Below are 11,220 nucleotides of genomic sequence, written 5' to 3'. Positions count from 1 at the left end.
TGTTGTAGGTTAACGGTTATCACGTTCGCTTAACACGTGAAAGATCCCCGCTTCGAGCCCGAGCGGGCGCATTATGCTCGAGACTATTATTTATGTGAAATTAATTGATACACAGTGTGTAAAATCAGATAGGTGATAAAACTTCATCAATGAATAAAGTTTCACAAATTATTAAAGTTTAGTTATTGAAGATTCGACTGTCCCTCAGTGTGAGCATTTCTTTCATTCTGCAAAATCAACGCTATCAGTTAATAAATGGTGATTAAAGCAATTGAACCACTAAACTACCAGAAAACACTTTGAAGAGTTTATCACAATTGCTGACATTTCTTCTCTTTTTTCTTGTGTTTTTTCAGCTCTTGGTCCTTTTCAGCTCCTGACTGCGGATATTCCTCTGATTTAAAGTGAACAAAATGCAATATCTCGCAGCCCCGGCCTCGGTTAACACCAACAGATCTAAGCCACATTTCAGACACGGAAACAAACCCATTAATTATTCGCTCTTCCCCAGCTCCAGAGCTCAGATTGTTATTGTCCACCCCAGTGACCCGGGCCAAACCTCCCCATACACCGAGCACAGGCTCAGGAAATCCCCAGGGGAGATGATAACACAGTCACTGAGCCTTCGAGAAACATTGAACAAGCACCAGGACTGAAACATTTTAAATGCAGAAGTGAGCAAGTGAGTTTTCTAGCATTGAGGAGCGGTCTAAGGCGTCTGCGTTTAGGTCGCAGTCTCTTCTGGTAGGCGTGTGTGCAAATTCCACTTCTGACATTCTGCATATTTAATTACTAAGTGCAACTCATTTCTTTTGACGCCACTGTGAAGCGCTTTGGGACATCCCTCAAAAGTGGGATTCAGCGGTTCACCTGCTCGCTGAACATTCCCATCTGACCCGGTACTGAATGTGGAGACGTTTCCGCAGTGTGGGAGCTATCACATACGCGGAATCATTTTGATGGATCTTGCTCCGCATGCATGTCCAGGGGCGAGTTTGCTCTCCTGTGAAAGGACATAAGAAAATAAGAATGAAATAATTAGAAGCAGGAGTAGGCCCTATGGCTCCCGAGCCTGCTCCGCCATTCAATCAGATAATGGCTGATCATCGACCTTAACTCCACTTTCCTGCCTATCCACATATCCATTGATTCCACTACAGTCCAAAAATCTATCGATCTCTGCCTTGAATATACTCAACGAATGAGCATCAGCAGCAGTTTGGGGCAGAGATTTCCAAGGAAAGCGGCTGAAATCCATTTAAATCTAACAATGGCTGATGTCACAAGCACCGAACATTTTTAAGCAAACTTCTAAATTAGAGTGTGTAAAATCAGAAGTGATAAAAGTTCATGGCATGCAAAGCATGGAAAGTACTGTGTGAAATGGGACTTGGATAATATTAATGTCAATATTTTTCTGCCTGACATGGTGGTGGAAGCAGATTCAATGTTAACTTTCAAAGGGGAAATAATTGAAAAAGAAACACTTGCAGGGCTTTGGGAAAAGAGCAGGGAAGTGGGAATAATTGGATTGCTCTTTCAAAGAGCCGGCACAGGCACTATGGGCCGAATGGCCTCCTTCTGTGCTGTCTGTTTCTATGATTCTATATTAAGTTATTACAGTTTGTCTGTCACCCAGTAAACCTGTTAGCAATTCCTGTAGTGAGCAACACAATGTTGTGGGTTGATTAATGATGATTGAAACAATTATAAAGAGTCTCACTGGCTTGAATCATCCCTTATTACCTTTGATTAACAAAAATCTATCAATCGCAGATTAAAATGAACAATTGATGGAGCATTTTTGAAAGAGCTATCCAATTTTGAACAACTCTATTAAATCTCCCCTGAACTGTGATTAATGCAGTTCAATGTGGGCACGTGTCAGATCATTCACTTTGGGTCTAAGGAAGATCGGTCAGTGTTTGGTCTGAAAAAACTATGTCAGAGAATATTTTTTCTGTGAAGAAAACGGTCCTGATTAATTTAACAAAAGTTTCCCCAGATCCCTGCTCTCACAAGCAATGAGCATTTTAAACTATTCTCCTAAATTACAATGTGTAAAATGAGATATGGGTTAACAGTTCAGCACATGCAAAGAGCAAAATAAATGACTGAAGTTTCGACTGACACTCAGTCACCATATTATAATATTTTTCATTCTGCAAAAGAAGGCTGTTGGTTAATTAATGGTGATTAACACATTTCTTATTTTTTCACATTAGTTGCATGTTATTTATTTACTCAAATTTCTTCGCTTTAATTAATTAAAACCTGTGATGTCAAAGTTACTTCCCTAACCGGGAATCGAACGCGGTCACACTGACGGATCAGAATAGCTTATTGAATCATATAAAGGTGCCCTCGAAAAATATCACTCTGCTAAATTAAAATCACGGCTGCAATTTGTTTCGGTGTAAAATAAGGAGATTGAAAATGACAAAAAAACGCCAGGCAGCGCCCCCGGTGAAACAGGGCTCGAACTTAGAATTAAGTTGGTGCTGCGAAGTAGCCGCTGAGCTAAAGCTGACGCCGATCAAAGAGTGAAAAACCGCTCAATATAAAGGATGAGCGCACAGATATCAGGCGCAGTGCAGTCAAATGTCAAATCCCTTGTTTTTTATTCAACAGAGGAAGAAGAGACATGAGCGGGAATCAGAAGCCACAAACTTTAATTAAAGGCACAAATACTTCCTGACAAATCTTTTCACTGTAAAATTCTTTCACTTTATTTCAACGCTGACTGCGTTTAACCTGAATGTCAGCACCATGGGATTTTAAATTCAGAACTGCTTCTATTTTGTGCGCATGGTAGAAATAACTGGTCCTGTTCAATTTGACCAAAGTTCCCCAGATTCCTGGTGTCATCAGCAATGACCATTTTAAACCAGACTCCTAAAGTACAGTGTGTAAAATGAGATATGGGTAACAGTACAAATTATTGAACTGTTGATTCTCCCTCAGTTAATATTTATTTCATTGTGACAAAGAAAATTGTCGGTTAATTCATGAGGCTTTACCGTAAAAGCAACAAAGAAAAAGTTTAACAAAAACCTTCAACCAACGTGGGCACGAACCCAGGAGCCTGCTACCGACTGAGCAAGCATGGCCTGATCACTTTGACTATCAATTATCACTGATCGACAGTGGAACAATAATTAGAGTGGATGGGAACAGGGAATTGCAAAGGGACATTGATTGAGTGGAAAAACTGGAGGCATCTGATTCAGAGGATTCGGGGGCGACGCGGAAATTCGAGAGTTTAATGACTTTGAAAGGAACATTCTTGACTTGTGCAGTTTCGGCCAGAGAAATGTTACTGAAAGGTAATGAATCCAGAATCTGGGATCCAGCATTTCACCTTCTCGCTGAACAGTTCTTTCTGGATATTTAGCTAAACAGAGGTTTCCATATTGTAGTGGTTATCACGTTCACCTCACAAGTGCAAACTCCCCGATTCAATCCCGGGCGCAAGCATTATGTTCGATAAATGGTCCCCGGTTCAAAACTGGAAAGAAACCTTCCCCATTTCAATTGAATAAATATGAAATTGGAAAAATTCATATTGTAATTAAATATCAATAAAATAAAATATCTCATAGAGCCCGTATATTATCTGAGCCCACACCATTCTTCACAGTCTCAAATTTAGCACAGATACCGACAGTGTCCCTCCCTCACTCCCGTTTCCTGCCCTGATGATGCAGAAAGCCCCTCTAAAAGCTGCACATGCGACTGGTTTCAGTGGATCCGCAGGAGATCTTAATATAATCCTGCAGAGTCGCCTCTGCTAATAATGATAGGTCATTACCATATTTCACACACCGCCGCAACTCCGACCAGTTCAGTCTAAGTCCCCTTTTTAACAGTCTTAATTACTGCCAAATAACCTCTCTGGCACTGAAAATATATTTTATAAGTGTGGAATCTCATTCTTTCAGATATAAATTGTTGTTGAATACTTTTTATATAATAAAAATGTTTTTACATTCTTCTATTTTTTTTCTCTCTCTCTGAATCCAACCTTTATTTCCCTCTCTTTATTTCGCTTTCTGTGCCTGATTTGACATTGAATTCACTGTTCTAACAGATCCTGGTTCAGACTGCGCTGCTCATTAACGAATCTTCAATCAATTATTTATGAGGTAGGGCGGCACAGTGAGTTTGTTAATCGATCAGTATTCCAGAGGAATAGTGGAATGGTGGGGAGAAAATTGTCCAGTGCTTGCTGCTGGAGAGGTTTGCCTTGAGGGGGCAGCGATGAATCGCCATTGCAGTGCTGGTCCCGCCACAGACTGTTCCTCAGCCGCAGACTTCATGATGATCTGGAGACCTGAGCTCACAATCCCACCACGGCAGGTCGTGGAAGGATTAAAATCGGGGATGTGTAAGAGCCCAGAATTGGAGGAGTGCAGAGATCACAGAGGGTGTAGGGCTGGAGAAGGTTACAGAGATAGAGAGGGGCGAGTCCATGGAGGGATTTGAAAACAAGGACGAGAATTTGAAAACTGAACTGTCGCCTGAAGGGAGCCAATGGAGGCGAGTGAGACCCGGGGTGATGGGTGAACGGGACATGGTGCGAGTTAGGATACGGGCAGCAGAGGATTGGATGAGCTGAAGTTTATGGAGGGAGGGTGATGGGAGGCCTTCCAGGAGTACATTAGAATCGTCAAGTCTGGAGGTGACAAAGGCAAGGATGAGGGTTTCAGCAGCAGATCAGCTGAGGCGGAGTCGGGCGATGATACGGAGGTGGAAGTAGACTGTCTTGGGCAGAAGCTCATCTCGGGGACAAATACCAAGGTTGCAAGCTGTCTGGTTCAGTCTCAGTGGCCAGGGATTGGGATGAAGTCGGTGGCTCGGGAACGGAGTATGTGTCGGGGACCAGCACTGCAATGGCGATACATCACTGCCCTCTCAAGGCTACTTGCAAACCCCGTCCAGCAGCAATATTGGAAGAACTGGACAATTTTAACTCCACCATTCCATTTTGGCCCGGCCTTTTCTCATCCACACCTTCAGCGTCTACACTTTGCCACTGCTGAGCAGCCAATCACACAGTTGCGATCAAAATTTGTTTTATTTGTCCCCAGCTGGGACAAGAAGAAACCTGGTTCCACCGAGACTCAGATCGCTGGATTCAAAGTCCAGAATGCTCCCCATTGCAGCATGAAACCCTTATACAGCATTTTTGAGGCCAATTCGCTTTTTTCCAACTCGCCTACCATTCACAGCTGCTGAGTATTTCCAGCGAATTCTGTTTTTATTTCAAACTTCCAGCATCCGCAGCATTTTGTCTTGTGTTAGAAAAACAAACGGAATCCTGGGCTTTACAGACAGAGGCATAGAGGGCAAAAGGAAGGAAGTTATACCAAACCTTTGGAGTATTGTGTGTAATTCGGGCACTGCGCTTTAGGACGGATGCGGGACTTCAGTTCCGTGGAGCAGTGGAGAAGAAGAGATTGTTCTCCTCAGAGCAGAGAAGATAAGGGCAGATTTTGTCGACGTGTTCAACATCATGAAGAGTTTTAATAAAGTAAACAAGGAGAACATTTTCCAGCGGCAGAAGTGTTGCTAACCAGAAAACACATATTAAAGTGATTGGATAAAGTATCAGTAATAAGGTTCTCTCGGGCTTTTGTTGGCCGATTTACTGGTAAACCTGGGAATTGAGGGGAAACTGGTTCATGGTTTGTAACACAAGCAGTGCGCGGGGTCAGACCGGCCCGGCTAGCTCAGTCGGTAGAGCCTGAGACTCTTAATCTCAGGGGCGGTTTGTGTTTCAAATTATTGGGCTGGTTTCACAGTCGATCCCCAGCTCTAAATCCCCCGGCACCTCTCGGTCAATGACTCTTTCAAAAAATGCGATTCAACAACATTATCAGGAAATCTGAAGTGTTTCTAAACACCGGAAGCTGACACACCAGGGAAGACCTCACAGTCTTGGACACAGAGTGAAATACACTGAAGTGTTTATAAAAAGTTACAGAACACAACACGTGTGTAAAATCCCCCGTTGTTTTCTCGGCCCTGATGGGTTTTGAAGGGAGAGACGGGCCGAAGTCCCACTGAGCCGCACTGACCCCGAGCCAAGGTGAAATTAAAGTCAGTTCAATCTTTAGCAGCGAGCGGCTGAAGAGAGATAAGATTCCGGAATCAAGGAGAGATTTTCTTATTTTGTTGAACCACATTTAGATGAAACACTCATTGACCGAGCTGGGAATCGCCATTAAAATCAGCCCAAAAATTTTAAACGCAAACTCCCCACCGTGGGGATGAAGTATCCTACACTCCACCGACTGGGCTAGCCGGACTGGTCTGTCGCAAGGACCCTGCCTGTGCTCCAGTTTCCTCTCAGTTCCCCGGTTTATCAGTAAATCCACCAGCAAAAGCCCGAGGGAACCTTATTACTGATTCATTGTCCAATTACTTGAACAGGAAGCGAGCGGAGGAGAAGGATTGAGAGCCTTCAGTGTGGGACAGAAGTGATGTTGTTTGACGGAGAAGCGACACAATCTCAATCAGTGCAGAGAGAGGTGAGTCAGCGGGTCACCTTCTCCCTGGACACATCTTTCTGACAGGCAGCTGACAAACTGAGCAGAGCTTTCGGGACTGTAGCAATTATCCCGCTCGCCTTACACACGAAATGCCCCCGGTTCCGGTCCAGGGCGGGATGAATGATTTTGGAACTTGCTCCAGGTGAACCTCCAGGGGCGAGTTTCTCCCCCTGTGTAAAAGCGGTGACAATTGTCGGTCCCTGTTAAACTGAACAACGGCTGCACCAGATTCCCGGTGTGATAAACACTGAACATTTTTAACCAACTCCTCAAATACCGTCTGTAAAATGAGAACTGGTGAAAATTCATCACAAGCAAAAGACAAAACACTTATGAAAGTTTTGCCTGTCACTCGGTGACCATGTTAGGATTTCCTTCAGTCTGAAACAGAAAGTTGATTCGTCAATTAGAAGAATTGTTCACCTTTTTTAAGAGTTTATTGAGCTTTGTCAAATTCAGATAATAAAGTGTATTAATGCAAAAGTTAATCCCGGACCTGCGTTTGCAGATCGCAGTTCTCTTCTGTGATGTTCTTGGCCTAACCAATGGCAGAGTTTCCGTAGTGTAATGGTTAGCACGGTCGCATAACACGGGAAAATTACCCGGTTTGTAACCGGAAGGAAACATTTTGAAAACGTTCCCCATTAAAATTGAATTAATATATAAAAAAGGAACAACTGATCTTGTGGTTAAATTTCAATAAAGTGAAAAATCTCGCAGAACCCGTATATTTTCTCTGTACAATGCTGCACAGACTCACACTCAGCACAGATACCGACAGTGTCCCGCCCTCACTCCCGTTTCCTGCCCTGACGGTGCAGAAAGCCCCTCTCAAAGCTGCACATTCGACTGGTTTCAGCGGATCCATGGGAGCTCGTTAAAGGATCCTGCAGCGTTGCCTTGGATAATAACAATAGATCGTCACCATATTTCACCCACCGCAGCAACCCCGTCCATTTCAGTCCAAGTCCACTTTTTAAATATATCACGCCAGGCAAACTGTGTCTACAAAATGACATTTCAGGTGAGAACACAAAAGACATGTTCGCGCAACCACAGCACCAAGTGCGGGTAGGCATCTACCTGAAATGCAGTGAGGTGAACTATTAGCACAAGCTCCAGATGTATATGTTTCCATGTCTAAAATGCACGCACCGAACAATGCAGCTCCTGGGAAAACTGCAAATCCACGCAGGGTTGCCCTGCATCATTTGAAACAACAGTCAGACACAAGATTCTGCCAGTTTCCAATGTCTTCTCCTTCTGCTCCTATCACTTCTTTCCCTCCAGCTTCCTCTGCTCCTCCAGCCTGCAGGTGAATTAGATGCTTGATGTAAACGCAGCGGGTTCATGACACAAACCCTTCCCTTTCCCTCCGAGAGGATGACACACTGTAGGTTGCTCCGTAACCGCAATAGCTCAGTGGGGAGGAGCGACTTGAAGAGTTATAGAAGTACAAAACTAAAATACTGCGGATGCTGGAAATTGGAAATAAAAACAGAAACTGCTGGAAATACTCAGCAGGTCAGGCAGCATCTGTAGAGAGAGAAACAGAGTTAACGTCAGACGAACGGTCATCGACCTGAAACGTTAACTCTGTTTTTCTCTCCACAGATTTAATAATGGTCCCTGATTCAATCCCGGGATTCGACAGTTTTCAATTCATTCCAGTTACTTTCCGCTGCCATTCTCGAACTGAACGATTTAATCAGGAGTTATTTTCTGGCACTGAAGGATTAGCGATTGAATAGACAGACATCAAGTATGGGAATTATTTATAACGTTTTAGATTGATCGATTTCCTCCTGTGTTTTTCTCTGGATGTTGTCTCTCTCGATGCTGGGCGAACAATTCATTGATTCATTTGTCCTGAACTGAAGCCTTTTGCCCATCTCGCGGGGTCAGAGCCGCTCTGTCTGTCTCTTACCTGCTTGTGACCATTATCGGGAACAGGCCGCCTGTTCCACTTTCAACAGCAAACCCAGAAAGACAAATAAACAGAAAGATGTGTCTCTCAGCCCCGGTGGCAAAGGTGCAATTGATGTTAATCCAATTAAATCCCCCGGGAGATTCTGTGTGCATTGGCGTCCTTATAACGTTTGTATTTTAAATGTGCGGGAAAAGCGTAAAATTATAAAAATGTTCCGATGGCCCGTACGGGGATCGAACGCGCTAACTTGGCGTTATTAGCACCACGCTCTCACCAACTGAGTTAACCGGCCACAATGCTCTGCTTGGGCAGGCTCGAGCCCAGGCTGGGAGATTGTCTTTCAAGCTCACACTGGGTGACCGAGTTACGGCACAAACATTGAACACACCACATCGCTTAAACATTGTTAACTGTTCCTTTATACAACTGGGCAGTGTGTTAATCGAAAGTAACAGAAAGAGAGCTCTATGGTCGAACAAACCTCATCTAAAATTTATTATCGCACCACAGCCCCTCCCTCAAACACTGTCCCAGTATAAAAGGAGACGGCGGGACCCCGACTGGATTCGAACCTGCAGCGGACGGTTGGAGCCGGATCCAGCATGTCCGATGTGGTTTCACTCCCATTCGTTTGGGAAACGCGGCAGCAGGAGCGTAAAATCTCTCCTGATTCGCTCCTCTCGTCGTGAAGGAGACAGAAAGTAACTAAAATCTGCCGAAACCCGGGATCGAACCAGGGACCTTTATGATCTTCAGTCTAACGCTCTCCCAACTGAGCTATTTCGGCTTCACGTCGAACGCAGTATTCTGTCGTTCTTTTGGAGCATTTTCTAACCCCGGGTGGAATTGCCCCTCTCGCTCATTCCTCACTTCGGGCAATGTGACCCGGCCAGATCTCGGAGCTCAGGTTGTGTTAAAGTAAAGCTGGAGTGTTGATAAAGATACAAAGCTGACACAGCACGGGGGCCTCACCGTGTTGGACACAGCGTGAAATGTTCAAATAAAGTTACAGAGCACAACACATGTGTAAAATTCCCTGTTCTTTTCTCCACACTGATGGGTTGTGAAGGGAGAGACGGGCCGAAGTCTCACTGAGCCGCACTGATCATGAGCCAAATCAAGTTCAATCTTCAGCTGCAGGTATGGTGCTGAGCCCCACACAGAACTGAAAATGCCCGTGGCTCTTAGTTCCTCACACAGTGGGCTACTGAGCAATACAGGAAGGGCTAATGAACATCTTAATGCTCAAGTTATCACGGGCCACGGACTCTCTCATTCCAGGCTTGCACACGTTGGTAAGTTTCAAATATTGCATTTTTCACACTGGCAATGAATTGATTGATAGCCGTGCCTGTGATAAGGTAAGTTTGTTAGGGAGATGCAGTGGGCAAGAAGATACACGGAAGACTGATAAAAACCGTGACTGCCCTGACACTGTGAGCTGCAGTTAAATGTTGGCAACATTTAAAGTCAGCCAGTGTAAAAGTTGACAGAAATCAATTCCTGCTGACTTTGAAACCGGTGTATTTGGTATCGCTGCATGAAGAGTGATATTCAGCAGTGGTGTGGAAAGTTGTGTGGAGGCAATTCAAACAGACCCAAAACGCACTGTTCCCTGACCGGGAATCGAAGCGGCGGTGAGAGCGCCGAATCCTAACCACTAGACCACCAGGGAAGCTGCAGCCAGCCTCCTGCCAGCAACACAGTGTTTCCTGCCTGCTCCTTTGCAATTCAGATCATTTCGCGCCAGGCAAACTGTTCGGACAAAATTATATTTTTTACTTATGAACACAACAGACATGTTCGCGAAAGCACGGCAACAACTGCAGGTAGGCATCCACTTGAAATCGATTTCCTCCTGTGTTTTTCTCTGGATGTTGTCTCTCTCGGTGCCGGCGAACATTTCATTGATGCATTTGTCCTGAACTGAAGCCTTTTGCCCATCTCGCGGGGTCAGAGCCGCTCTGTTTGTCTATTACCTGCCTGTGACCCTTATCGGGAACAGGCCGCCTGTTCAACTTTCAACAGCAAACCCAGAAAGACAAATAAACAGAAAGATGTGTCTCTCAGCCCCGGTGGCAAAGGTGCAATGGATGTTAATCCAAATAAATCCCCCGTGAGAGTCTGTGTACATTGGCTTCCTTATAAAGTTTGTATTTTATATTTTCGCAAAAACCGTAAAATTAGGCTGATGGCCCGTCCGGTGATCGAACCCGCGCCCTTGGCGTTATTCGCCCCCCGTGCTCAGTGTTCAGACGCTCAGCAGAGTCGGCAGCATGAAGTTGGCAAACTGCCTGCAGTCCTCCGAACGGGTTGCGAGCCCATCTCGATCCCCGCACCCATTCTCGTGGAAAGGAATCTCTCGGCCTAGCTCCTATTGATAAACTCACGGTCTGCTGGAGCACAGAGCTCTCAGTCTTTACTCACTGATCTTCACACGATGTGATTGTGTTTTGTAAATCTCTCACTAGCTCTCCTCGTGGTCAAACACAAAGTTTACCTGTTGTGTTTTCCAGCAGCCAGTAAGTTGATTTGAAAAGGCCATTGTGACAGGGTTTGGGCTCTGAGTCCAGTCACAGGTCGGGTTGTGATGCCTTGTGGCTCAAGCGGTCACCTGACCTGCCAGCTGATGACCTCACTGCTGATGATGACCTCATAATTAACCCCGTCATACAGCTGTGGGCTGATGTTTAAATTGATGTAAAATTATTTCCCTGAAAGCCAATCAAATCTAAT

The 11,220-nt window shown here is 44.8% G+C and overlaps 1 non-coding gene across 1 annotated transcript; it reads right to left on the bottom strand.

The window, feature by feature from the left end:
- Positions 1-9,197: 9,197 nt before the first annotated feature.
- Positions 9,198-9,271, bottom strand: trnaf-gaa (transfer RNA phenylalanine (anticodon GAA)). The gene has a single exon. It is a non-coding gene; the product is annotated as a tRNA-Phe (tRNA).
- Between the last annotated feature and the right edge of the window lie 1,949 nt (positions 9,272-11,220).

This window comes from Somniosus microcephalus, unplaced genomic scaffold (genome assembly GCF_052327205.1).
Source record: "Somniosus microcephalus isolate GS21.2 unplaced genomic scaffold, FLI_Smic_1.0 unresolved_chr4, whole genome shotgun sequence".
In the NCBI taxonomy this organism is placed as follows: domain Eukaryota; kingdom Metazoa; phylum Chordata; class Chondrichthyes; order Squaliformes; family Somniosidae; genus Somniosus; species Somniosus microcephalus.
The sequence above is the reverse complement of the archived record's forward strand: the minus strand, read 5'-3'. Positions and strand labels throughout refer to the sequence as shown.